Here is a 13,647-nt window from a genome sequence, read left to right as displayed (position 1 = left end):
TTCTAGGGGTCCGGGAATTTTCTAAAGTCGATTTTTTTAGTTTTTCGCGTTTTTCTCGGCTCCTGGGCCTCCTACAGCAAAACGGGCCCGGATACCGTTTTTCGCCCATATCTTTGGAAATATCATAGCTAGGACAATTTGGCTGGTGCCATTGGATTCGTGAGACGATTTCCGATTTTTCTAGGGGTGCGGGAATTTTCTAAAGTCGATTTTTTTAGATATTCGCGTTTTTCTCGGCTCCTGGGCCTCCTACAGCAAAACGGGCCCGGATTTGGGATCACACCGTTTTTCGCCCCTATCTTTGGAAATATCATAGCTAGGACAATTTGGCTGGCGCCATTGGATTCGTGAGACGATTTCCGATTTTTCTAGGGGTCCGGGAATTTTCTAAAGTCGATTTTTTTAGTTTTTCGCGTTTTTCTCGGCTCCTGGGCCTCCTACAGCAAAACGGGCCCGGATACCGTTTTTCGCCCATATCTTTGGAAATATCATAGCTAGGACAATTTGGCTGGCGCCATTGGATTCGTGAGACGATTTCCGATTTTTCTAGGGGTCCGGGAATTTTCTAAAGTCGGTTTTTTTAGTTTTTCGCGTTTTTCTGGGCTCCTGGGCCTCCTAGAGCAAAACAGGCCCGGATTTGGGATCACACCGTTTTTCGCCCCTATCTTTGGAAATATCATAGCTAGGACAATTTGGCTGGCGCCATTGGATTCTTGAGACGATTTCCGATTTTTCTAGGGGTCCGGGAATTTTCCAAAGTCGATTTTTTTAGTTTTTCGCGTTTTTCTCGGCTCCTGGGTTCCTAGAGCAAAACGGGGCCGGATTTGGGATCACACCGTTTTTCGCCCCTATCTTTGGAAATATCATAGCTAGGACAATTTGGCTGGCGCCATTGGATTCTTGAGACGATTTCCGATTTTTCTAGGGGTCCGGGGATTTTCCAAAGTCGATTTTTTTAGTTTTTCGCGTTTTTCTCGGCTCCTGGGCCTCCTAGAGCAAAACGGGCCCGGAGACCGTTTTTCGTCCATATCTTGGGAAATATCATAGCTAGGACAATTTGGCTGGCGCCATTGGATTCGTGAGACGATTTCCGATTTTTCTAGGGGTCCGGGAATTTTCCAAAGTCGATTTTTTTAGTTTTTCGCGTTTTTCTCGGCTCCTGGGCCTCCTACAGCAAAACGGGCCCGGATACCGTTTTTCGCCCATATCTTTGGAAATATCATAGCTAGGACAATTTGGCTGGCGCCATTGGATTCGTGAGACGATTTCCGATTTTTCTAGGGGTCCGGGAATTTTCTAAAGTCGATTTTTTTAGTTTTTCGCGTTTTTCTGGGCTCCTGGGCCTCCTAGAGCAAAACAGGCCCGGATTTGGGATCACACCGTTTTTCGCCCCTATCTTTGGAAATATCATAGCTAGGACAATTTGGCTGGCGCCATTGGATTCTTGAGACGATTTCCGATTTTTCTAGGGGTCCGGGAATTTTCCAAAGTCGATTTTTTTAGTTTTTCGCGTTTTTCTCGGCTCCTGGGCCTCCTACAGCAAAACGGGCCCGGATACCGTTTTTCGCCCATATCTTTGGAAATATCATAGCTAGGACAATTTGGCTGGCGCCATTGGATTCGTGAGACGATTTCCGATTTTTCTAGGGGTCCGGGAATTTTCTAAAGTCGATTTTTTTAGTTTTTCGCGTTTTTCTGGGCTCCTGGGCCTCCTAGAGCAAAACAGGCCCGGATTTGGGATCACACCGTTTTTCGCCCCTATCTTTGGAAATATCATAGCTAGGACAATTTGGCTGGCGCCATTGGATTCTTGAGACGATTTCCGATTTTTCTAGGGGTCCGGGAATTTTCCAAAGTCGATTTTTTTAGTTTTTCGCGTTTTTCTCGGCTCCTGGGTTCCTAGAGCAAAACGGGTCCGGATTTGGGATCACACCGTTTTTCGCCCATATCTTTGGAAATATCATAGCTAGGACAATTTGGCTGGCGCCATTGGATTCGTGAGACGATTTCCGATTTTTCTAGGGGTCCGGGAATTTTCTAAAGTCGATTTTTTTAGTTTTTCGCGTTTTTCTCGGCTCCTGGGCCTCCTACAGCAAAACGGGCCCGGATACCGTTTTTCGCCCATATCTTTGGAAATATCATAGCTAGGACAATTTGGCTGGTGCCATTGGATTCGTGAGACGATTTCCGATTTTTCTAGGGGTCCGGGAATTTTCCAAAGTCGATTTTTTTAGTTTTTCGCGTTTTTCTCGGCTCCTGGGCCTCCTACAGCAAAACGGGCCCGGATACCGTTTTTCGCCCATATCTTTGGAAATATCATAGCTAGGACAATTTGGCTGGCGCCATTGGATTCGTGAGACGATTTCCGATTTTTCTAGGGGTCCGGGAATTTTCTAAAGTCGATTTTTTTAGTTTTTCGCGTTTTTCTGGTCTCCTGGGCCTCCTAGAGCAAAACGGGCCCGGATTTGGGATCATACCGTTTTTCGCCCCTATCTTTGGAAATATCATAGCTAGGACAATTTGGCTGGCGCCATTGGATTCGTGAGACGATTTCCGATTTTTCTAGGGGTCCGGGAATTTTCCAAAGTCGATTTTTTTAGGTTTTCGCGTTTTTCTCGGCTCCTGGGATTCCTAGAGCAAAACGGGTCCGGATTTGGGATCACACCGTTTTTCGCCCATATCTTTGGAAATATCATAGCTAGGACAATTTGGCTGGCGCCATTGGATTCGTGAGACGATTTCCGATTTTTCTAGGGGTCCGGGAATTTTATAAAGTCGATTTTTTTAGTTTTTCGCGTTTTTCTGGGCTCCTGGGCCTCCTAGAGCAAAACGGGCCCGGATTTGGGATCACACCGTTTTTCGCCCCTATCTTTGGAAATATCATAGCTAGGACAATTTGGCTGGCGCCATTGGATTCGTGAGACGATTTCCGATTTTTCTAGCGGTCCGGGAATTTTCCAAAGTCGATTTTTTTAGGTTTTCGCGTTTTGCTCGGCTCCTGGGCCTCCTAGAGCAAAACGGGTCCGGATTTGGGATCACACCGTTTTTCGCCCATATCTTGGGAAATATCATAGCTAGGACAATTTGGCTGGCGCCATTGGATTCGTGAGACGGTTTCCGATTTTTCTAGGGGTCCGGGAATTTTCTAAAGTCGATTTTTTTAGTTTTTCGCGTTTTTCTCGGCTCCTGGGCCTCCTACAGCAAAACGGGCCCGGATACCGTTTTTCGCCCATATCTTTGGAAATATCATAGCTAGGACAATTTGGCTGGTGCCATTGGATTCGTGAGACGATTTCCGATTTTTCTAGGGGTCCGGGAATTTTCCAAAGTCGATTTTTTTAGTTTTTCGCGTTTTTTCTCGGCTCCTGGGCCTCCTAGAGCAAAACGGGCCCGGATACCGTTTTTCGCCCCTATCTTTGGAAATATCATAGCTAGGACAATTTGGCTGGCGCCATTGGATTCGTGAGACGATTTCCGATTTTTCTAGGGGTCCGGGAATTTTCTAAAGTCGATTTTTTAGATTTTCGCGTTTTTCTCGGCTCCTGGGCCTCCTACAGCAAAACGGGCCCGGATACCGTTTTTCGCCCATATCTTTGGAAATATCATAGCTAGGACAATTTGGCTGGTGCCATTGGATTCGTGAGACGATTTCCGATTTTTCTAGGGGTGCGGGAATTTTCTAAAGTCGATTTTTTTAGTTATTCGCGTTTTTCTCGGCTCCTGGGCCTCCTACAGCAAAACGGGCCCGGATTTGGGATCACACCGTTTTTCGCCCCTATCTTTGGAAATATCATAGCTAGGACAATTTGGCTGGCGCCATTGGATTCGTGAGACGATTTCCGATTTTTCTAGGGGTCCGGGAATTTTCCAAAGTCGATTTTTTTAGTTTTTCGCGTTTTTCTCGGCTCCTGGGCCTCCTACAGCAAAACGGGCCCGGATACCGTTTTTCGCCCATATCTTTGGAAATATCATAGCTAGGACAATTTGGCTGGCGCCATTGGATTCGTGAGACGATTTCCGATTTTTCTAGGGGTCCGGGAATTTTCTAAAGTCGATTTTTTTAGTTTTTCGCGTTTTTCTGGGCTCCTGGGCCTCCTAGAGCAAAACAGGCCCGGATTTGGGATCACACCGTTTTTCGCCCCTATCTTTGGAAATATCATAGCTAGGACAATTTGGCTGGCGCCATTGGATTCTTGAGACGATTTCCGATTTTTCTAGGGGTCCGGGAATTTTCCAAAGTCGATTTTTTTAGTTTTTCGCGTTTTTCTCGGCTCCTGGGTTCCTAGAGCAAAACGGGTCCGGATTTGGGATCACACCGTTTTTCGCCCCTATCTTTGGAAATATCATAGCTAGGACAATTTGGCTGGCGCCATTGGATTCGTGAGACGGTTTCCGATTTTTCTAGGGGTCCGGGAATTTTCTAAAGTCGATTTTTTTAGTTTTTCGCGTTTTTCTCGGCTCCTGGGCCTCCTACAGCAAAACGGGCCCGGATACCGTTTTTCGCCCATATCTTTGGAACTATCATAGCTAGGACAATTTGGCTGGTGCCATTGGATTCGTGAGACGATTTCCGATTTTTCTAGGGGTCCGGGAATTTTCCAAAGTCGATTTTTTTAGTTTTTCGCGTTTTTCTCGGCTCCTGGGCCTCCTAGAGCAAAACGGGCCCGGATACCGTTTTTCGCCCCTATCTTTGGAAATATCATAGCTAGGACAATTTGGCTGGCGCCATCTGATTCTTGAGACGATTTCCGATTTTTCTAGGGGTCCGGGAATTTTCCAAAGTCGATTTTTTTAGTTTTTCGCGTTTTTCTCGGCTCCTGGGTTCCTAGAGCAAAACAGGCCCGGATTTGGGATCACACCGTTTTTCGCCCCTATCTTTGGAAATATCATAGCTAGGACAATTTGGCTGGCGCCATTGGATTCTTGAGACGATTTCCGATTTTTCTAGGGGTCCGGGAATTTTCCAAAGTCGATTTTTTTAGTTTTTCGCGTTTTTCTCGGCTCCTGGGTTCCTAGAGCAAAACGGGTCCGGATTTGGGATCACACCGTTTTTCGCCCCTATCTTTGGAAATATCATAGCTAGGACAATTTGGCTGGCGCCATTGGATTCTTGAGACGATTTCCGATTTTTCTAGGGGTCCGGGAATTTTCCAAAGTCGATTTTTTTAGTTTTTCGCGTTTTTCTCGGCTCCTGGGCCTCCTAGAGCAAAACGGGCCCGGATACCGTTTTTCGTCCATATCTTGGGAAATATCATAGCTAGGACAATTTGGCTGGCGCCATTGGATTCGTGAGATGATTTCCGATTTTTCTAGGGGTCCGGGAATTTTCCAAAGTCGATTTTTTTAGTTTTTCGCGGTTTCCTCGGCTCCTGGGCCTCCTAGAGCAAAACGGGCCCGGATACCGTTTTTCGCCCCTATCTTTGGAAATATCATAGCTAGGACAATTTGGCTGGCGCCATTGGATTCGTGAGACGATTTCCGATTTTTCTAGGGGTCCGGGAATTTTCTAAAGTCGGTTTTTTTAGTTTTTCGCGTTTTTCTGGGCTCCTGGGCCTCCTAGAGCAAAACAGGCCCGGATTTGGGATCACACCGTTTTTCGCCCCTATCTTTGGAAATATCATAGCTAGGACAATTTGGCTGGCGCCATTGGATTCTTGAGACGATTTCCGATTTTTCTAGGGGTCCGGGAATTTTCTAAAGTCGGTTTTTTTAGTTTTTCGCGTTTTTCTGGGCTCCTGGGCCTCCTAGAGCAAAACAGGCCCGGATTTGGGATCACACCGTTTTTCGCCCCTATCTTTGGAAATATCATAGCTAGGACAATTTGGCTGGCGCCATTGGATTCTTGAGACGATTTCCGATTTTTCTAGGGGTCCGGGAATTTTCCAAAGTCGATTTTTTTAGTTTTTCGCGTTTTTCTCGGCTCCTGGGTTCCTAGAGCAAAACGGGTCCGGATTTGGGATCACACCGTTTTTCGCCCCTATCTTTGGAAATATCATAGCTAGGACAATTTGGCTGGCGCCATTGGATTCTTGAGACGATTTCCGATTTTTCTAGGGGTCCGGGGATTTTCCAAAGTCGATTTTTTTAGTTTTTCGCGTTTTTCTCGGCTCCTGGGCCTCCTAGAGCAAAACGGGCCCGGAGACCGTTTTTCGTCCATATCTTGGGAAATATCATAGCTAGGACAATTTGGCTGGCGCCATTGGATTCGTGAGACGATTTCCGATTTTTCTAGGGGTCCGGGAATTTTCCAAAGTCGATTTTTTTAGTTTTTCGCGTTTTTCTCGGCTCCTGGGCCTCCTACAGCAAAACGGGCCCGGATACCGTTTTTCGCCCCTACCTTTGGAAATATCATAGCTAGGACAATTTGGCTGGCGCCATTGGATTCGTGACACGATTTCCGATTTTTCTAGCGGTCCGGGAATTTTATAAAGTCGATTTTTTTAGTTTTTCGCGTTTTTCTCGGCTCCTGGGCCTCCTAGAGCAAAACGGGCCCGGATTTGGGATCACACCGTTTTTCGCCCCTATCTTTGGAAATATCATAGCTAGGACAATTTGGCTGGCGCCATTGGATTCGTGAGACGATTTCCGATTTTTCTAGGGGTCCGGGAATTTTCTAAAGTCGATTTTTTTTAGTTTTTCGCGTTTTTCTCGGCTCCTGGGCCTCCTAGAGCAAAACGGGTCCGGATTTGGGATCACACCGTTTTTCGCCCATATCTTTGGAAATATCATAGCTAGGACAATTTGGCTGGCGCCATTGGATTCGTGAGACGATTTCCGATTTTTCTAGGGGTCCGGGAATTTTCTAAAGTCGATTTTTTAGATTTTCGCGTTTTTCTCGGCTCCTGGGCCTCCTACAGCAAAACGGGCCCGGATACCGTTTTTCGCCCATATCTTTGGAAATATCATAGCTAGGACAATTTGGCTGGTGCCATTGGATTCGTGAGACGATTTCCGATTTTTCTAGGGGTGCGGGAATTTTCTAAAGTCGATTTTTTTAGTTATTCGCGTTTTTCTCGGCTCCTGGGCCTCCTACAGCAAAACGGGCCCGGATACCGTTTTTCGCCCATATCTTTGGAAATATCATAGCTAGGACAATTTGGCTGGCGCCATTGGATTCGTGAGACGATTTCCGATTTTTCTAGGGGTCCGGGAATTTTCTAAAGTCGATTTTTTTAGTTTTTCGCGTTTTTCTGGTCTCCTGGGCCTCCTAGAGCAAAACGGGCCCGGATTTGGGATCATACCGTTTTTCGCCCCTATCTTTGGAAATATCATAGCTAGGACAATTTGGCTGGCGCCATTGGATTCGTGAGACGATTTCCGATTTTTCTAGGGGTCCGGGAATTTTCCAAAGTCGATTTTTTTAGGTTTTCGCGTTTTTCTCGGCTCCTGGGATTCCTAGAGCAAAACGGGTCCGGATTTGGGATCACACCGTTTTTCGCCCATATCTTTGGAAATATCATAGCTAGGACAATTTGGCTGGCGCCATTGGTTTCGTGAGACGATTTCCGATTTTTCTAGGGGTCCGGGAAGTTTCCAAAGTCGATTTTTTTAGGTTTTCGCGTTTTGCTCGGCTCCTGGGCCTCCTAGAGCAAAACGGGTCCGGATTTGGGATCACACCGTTTTTCGCCCATATCTTTGGAAATATCATAGCTAGGACAATTTGGCTGGCGCCATTGGATTCGTGAGACGATTTCCGATTTTTCTAGGGGTCCGGGAATTTTCTAAAGTCGATTTTTTAGATTTTCGCGTTTTTCTCGGCTCCTGGGCCTCCTACAGCAAAACGGGCCCGGATACCGTTTTTCGCCCATATCTTTGGAAATATCATAGCTAGGACAATTTGGCTGGTGCCATTGGATTCGTGAGACGATTTCCGATTTTTCTAGGGGTGCGGGAATTTTCTAAAGTCGATTTTTTTAGTTATTCGCGTTTTTCTCGGCTCCTGGGCCTCCTACAGCAAAACGGGCCCGGATTTGGGATCACACCGTTTTTCGCCCCTATCTTTGGAAATATCATAGCTAGGACAATTTGGCTGGCGCCATTGGATTCGTGAGACGATTTCCGATTTTTCTAGGGGTCCGGGAATTTTCCAAAGTCGATTTTTTTAGTTTTTCGCGTTTTTCTCGGCTCCTGGGCCTCCTACAGCAAAACGGGCCCGGATACCGTTTTTCGCCCATATCTTTGGAAATATCATAGCTAGGACAATTTGGCTGGCGCCATTGGATTCGTGAGACGATTTCCGATTTTTCTAGGGGTCCGGGAATTTTCTAAAGTCGATTTTTTTAGTTTTTCGCGTTTTTCTGGGCTCCTGGGCCTCCTAGAGCAAAACAGGCCCGGATTTGGGATCACACCGTTTTTCGCCCCTATCTTTGGAAATATCATAGCTAGGACAATTTGGCTGGCGCCATTGGATTCTTGAGACGATTTCCGATTTTTCTAGGGGTCCGGGAATTTTCCAAAGTCGATTTTTTTAGTTTTTCGCGTTTTTCTCGGCTCCTGGGTTCCTAGAGCAAAACGGGTCCGGATTTGGGATCACACCGTTTTTCGCCCCTATCTTTGGAAATATCATAGCTAGGACAATTTGGCTGGCGCCATTGGATTCGTGAGACGGTTTCCGATTTTTCTAGGGGTCCGGGAATTTTCTAAAGTCGATTTTTTTAGTTTTTCGCGTTTTTCTCGGCTCCTGGGCCTCCTACAGCAAAACGGGCCCGGATACCGTTTTTCGCCCATATCTTTGGAACTATCATAGCTAGGACAATTTGGCTGGTGCCATTGGATTCGTGAGACGATTTCCGATTTTTCTAGGGGTCCGGGAATTTTCCAAAGTCGATTTTTTTAGTTTTTCGCGTTTTTCTCGGCTCCTGGGCCTCCTAGAGCAAAACGGGCCCGGATACCGTTTTTCGCCCCTATCTTTGGAAATATCATAGCTAGGACAATTTGGCTGGCGCCATCTGATTCTTGAGACGATTTCCGATTTTTCTAGGGGTCCGGGAATTTTCCAAAGTCGATTTTTTTAGTTTTTCGCGTTTTTCTCGGCTCCTGGGTTCCTAGAGCAAAACAGGCCCGGATTTGGGATCACACCGTTTTTCGCCCCTATCTTTGGAAATATCATAGCTAGGACAATTTGGCTGGCGCCATTGGATTCTTGAGACGATTTCCGATTTTTCTAGGGGTCCGGGAATTTTCCAAAGTCGATTTTTTTAGTTTTTCGCGTTTTTCTCGGCTCCTGGGTTCCTAGAGCAAAACGGGTCCGGATTTGGGATCACACCGTTTTTCGCCCCTATCTTTGGAAATATCATAGCTAGGACAATTTGGCTGGCGCCATTGGATTCTTGAGACGATTTCCGATTTTTCTAGGGGTCCGGGAATTTTCCAAAGTCGATTTTTTTAGTTTTTCGCGTTTTTCTCGGCTCCTGGGCCTCCTAGAGCAAAACGGGCCCGGATACCGTTTTTCGTCCATATCTTGGGAAATATCATAGCTAGGACAATTTGGCTGGCGCCATTGGATTCGTGAGATGATTTCCGATTTTTCTAGGGGTCCGGGAATTTTCCAAAGTCGATTTTTTTAGTTTTTCGCGGTTTCCTCGGCTCCTGGGCCTCCTAGAGCAAAACGGGCCCGGATACCGTTTTTCGCCCCTATCTTTGGAAATATCATAGCTAGGACAATTTGGCTGGCGCCATTGGATTCGTGAGACGATTTCCGATTTTTCTAGGGGTCCGGGAATTTTCTAAAGTCGGTTTTTTTAGTTTTTCGCGTTTTTCTGGGCTCCTGGGCCTCCTAGAGCAAAACAGGCCCGGATTTGGGATCACACCGTTTTTCGCCCCTATCTTTGGAAATATCATAGCTAGGACAATTTGGCTGGCGCCATTGGATTCTTGAGACGATTTCCGATTTTTCTAGGGGTCCGGGAATTTTCTAAAGTCGGTTTTTTTAGTTTTTCGCGTTTTTCTGGGCTCCTGGGCCTCCTAGAGCAAAACAGGCCCGGATTTGGGATCACACCGTTTTTCGCCCCTATCTTTGGAAATATCATAGCTAGGACAATTTGGCTGGCGCCATTGGATTCTTGAGACGATTTCCGATTTTTCTAGGGGTCCGGGAATTTTCCAAAGTCGATTTTTTTAGTTTTTCGCGTTTTTCTCGGCTCCTGGGTTCCTAGAGCAAAACGGGTCCGGATTTGGGATCACACCGTTTTTCGCCCCTATCTTTGGAAATATCATAGCTAGGACAATTTGGCTGGCGCCATTGGATTCTTGAGACGATTTCCGATTTTTCTAGGGGTCCGGGGATTTTCCAAAGTCGATTTTTTTAGTTTTTCGCGTTTTTCTCGGCTCCTGGGCCTCCTAGAGCAAAACGGGCCCGGAGACCGTTTTTCGTCCATATCTTGGGAAATATCATAGCTAGGACAATTTGGCTGGCGCCATTGGATTCGTGAGACGATTTCCGATTTTTCTAGGGGTCCGGGAATTTTCCAAAGTCGATTTTTTTAGTTTTTCGCGTTTTTCTCGGCTCCTGGGCCTCCTACAGCAAAACGGGCCCGGATACCGTTTTTCGCCCCTACCTTTGGAAATATCATAGCTAGGACAATTTGGCTGGCGCCATTGGATTCGTGACACGATTTCCGATTTTTCTAGCGGTCCGGGAATTTTATAAAGTCGATTTTTTTAGTTTTTCGCGTTTTTCTCGGCTCCTGGGCCTCCTAGAGCAAAACGGGCCCGGATTTGGGATCACACCGTTTTTCGCCCCTATCTTTGGAAATATCATAGCTAGGACAATTTGGCTGGCGCCATTGGATTCGTGAGACGATTTCCGATTTTTCTAGGGGTCCGGGAATTTTCTAAAGTCGATTTTTTTTAGTTTTTCGCGTTTTTCTCGGCTCCTGGGCCTCCTAGAGCAAAACGGGTCCGGATTTGGGATCACACCGTTTTTCGCCCATATCTTTGGAAATATCATAGCTAGGACAATTTGGCTGGCGCCATTGGATTCGTGAGACGATTTCCGATTTTTCTAGGGGTCCGGGAATTTTCTAAAGTCGATTTTTTAGATTTTCGCGTTTTTCTCGGCTCCTGGGCCTCCTACAGCAAAACGGGCCCGGATACCGTTTTTCGCCCATATCTTTGGAAATATCATAGCTAGGACAATTTGGCTGGTGCCATTGGATTCGTGAGACGATTTCCGATTTTTCTAGGGGTGCGGGAATTTTCTAAAGTCGATTTTTTTAGTTATTCGCGTTTTTCTCGGCTCCTGGGCCTCCTACAGCAAAACGGGCCCGGATACCGTTTTTCGCCCATATCTTTGGAAATATCATAGCTAGGACAATTTGGCTGGCGCCATTGGATTCGTGAGACGATTTCCGATTTTTCTAGGGGTCCGGGAATTTTCTAAAGTCGATTTTTTTAGTTTTTCGCGTTTTTCTGGTCTCCTGGGCCTCCTAGAGCAAAACGGGCCCGGATTTGGGATCATACCGTTTTTCGCCCCTATCTTTGGAAATATCATAGCTAGGACAATTTGGCTGGCGCCATTGGATTCGTGAGACGATTTCCGATTTTTCTAGGGGTCCGGGAATTTTCCAAAGTCGATTTTTTTAGGTTTTCGCGTTTTTCTCGGCTCCTGGGATTCCTAGAGCAAAACGGGTCCGGATTTGGGATCACACCGTTTTTCGCCCATATCTTTGGAAATATCATAGCTAGGACAATTTGGCTGGCGCCATTGGTTTCGTGAGACGATTTCCGATTTTTCTAGGGGTCCGGGAAGTTTCCAAAGTCGATTTTTTTAGGTTTTCGCGTTTTGCTCGGCTCCTGGGCCTCCTAGAGCAAAACGGGTCCGGATTTGGGATCACACCGTTTTTCGCCCATATCTTTGGAAATATCATAGCTAGGACAATTTGGCTGGCGCCATTGGATTCGTGAGACGATTTCCGATTTTTCTAGGGGTCCGGGAATTTTCTAAAGTCGGTTTTTTTAGTGTTTCGCGTTTTTCTCGGCTCCTGGGCCTCCTAGAGCAAAACGGGCCCGGATACCGTTTTTCGCCCCTATCTTTGGAAATATCATAGCTAGGACAATTTGGCTGGCGCCATTCGATTCGTGAGACGATTTCCGATTTTTCTAGCGGTCCGGGAATTTTCCAAAGTCGATTTTTTTAGTTTTTCGCGTTTTTCTCGGCTCCTGGGCCTCCTACAGCAAAACGGGCCCGGATACCGTTTTTCGCCCCTACCTTTGGAAATATCATAGCTAGGACAATTTGGCTGGCGCCATTGGATTCGTGACACGATTTCCGATTTTTCTAGCGGTCCGGGAATTTTCTAAAGTCGATTTTTTTAGTTTTTCGCGTTTTTCTCGGCTCTTGGGCCTCCTAGAGCAAAACGGGCCCGGATTTGGGATCACACCGTTTTTCGCCCCTATCTTTGGAAATATCATAGCTAGGACAATTTGGCTGGCGCCATTGGATTCGTGAGACGATTTCCGATTTTTCTAGGGGTCCGGGAATTTTCTAAAGTCGATTTTTTTTAGTTTTTCGCGTTTTTCTCGGCTCCTGGGCCTCCTAGAGCAAAACGGGTCCGGATTTGGGATCACACCGTTTTTCGCCCATATCTTTGGAAATATCATAGCTAGGACAATTTGGCTGGCGCCATTGGATTCGTGAGACGATTTCCGATTTTTCTAGGGGTCCGGGAATTTTCTAAAGTCGATTTTTTAGATTTTCGCGTTTTTCTCGGCTCCTGGGCCTCCTACAGCAAAACGGGCCCGGATACCGTTTTTCGCCCATATCTTTGGAAATATCATAGCTAGGACAATTTGGCTGGTGCCATTGGATTCGTGAGACGATTTCCGATTTTTCTAGGGGTGCGGGAATTTTCTAAAGTCGATTTTTTTAGTTATTCGCGTTTTTCTCGGCTCCTGGGCCTCCTACAGCAAAACGGGCCCGGATACCGTTTTTCGCCCATATCTTTGGAAATATCATAGCTAGGACAATTTGGCTGGCGCCATTGGATTCGTGAGACGATTTCCGATTTTTCTAGGGGTCCGGGAATTTTCTAAAGTCGATTTTTTTAGTTTTTCGCGTTTTTCTGGTCTCCTGGGCCTCCTAGAGCAAAACGGGCCCGGATTTGGGATCATACCGTTTTTCGCCCCTATCTTTGGAAATATCATAGCTAGGACAATTTGGCTGGCGCCATTGGATTCGTGAGACGATTTCCGATTTTTCTAGGGGTCCGGGAATTTTCCAAAGTCGATTTTTTTAGGTTTTCGCGTTTTTCTCGGCTCCTGGGATTCCTAGAGCAAAACGGGTCCGGATTTGGGATCACACCGTTTTTCGCCCATATCTTTGGAAATATCATAGCTAGGACAATTTGGCTGGCGCCATTGGATTCGTGAGACGATTTCCGATTTTTCTAGGGGTCCGGGAATTTTATAAAGTCGATTTTTTTAGTTTTTCGCGTTTTTCTGGGCTCCTGGGCCTCCTAGAGCAAAACGGGCCCGGATTTGGGATCACACCGTTTTTCGCCCCTATCTTTGGAAATATCATAGCTAGGACAATTTGGCTGGCGCCATTGGATTCGTGAGACGATTTCCGATTTTTCTAGCGGTCCGGGAATTTTCCAAAGTCGATTTTTTTAGGTTTTCGCGTTTTGCTCGGCTCCTGGGCCTCCTAGA

This window comes from Diachasmimorpha longicaudata, chromosome 2 (genome assembly GCF_034640455.1).
Source record: "Diachasmimorpha longicaudata isolate KC_UGA_2023 chromosome 2, iyDiaLong2, whole genome shotgun sequence".
NCBI classification, from domain to species: domain Eukaryota; kingdom Metazoa; phylum Arthropoda; class Insecta; order Hymenoptera; family Braconidae; genus Diachasmimorpha; species Diachasmimorpha longicaudata.
This window is presented reverse-complemented; position numbering follows the sequence as displayed.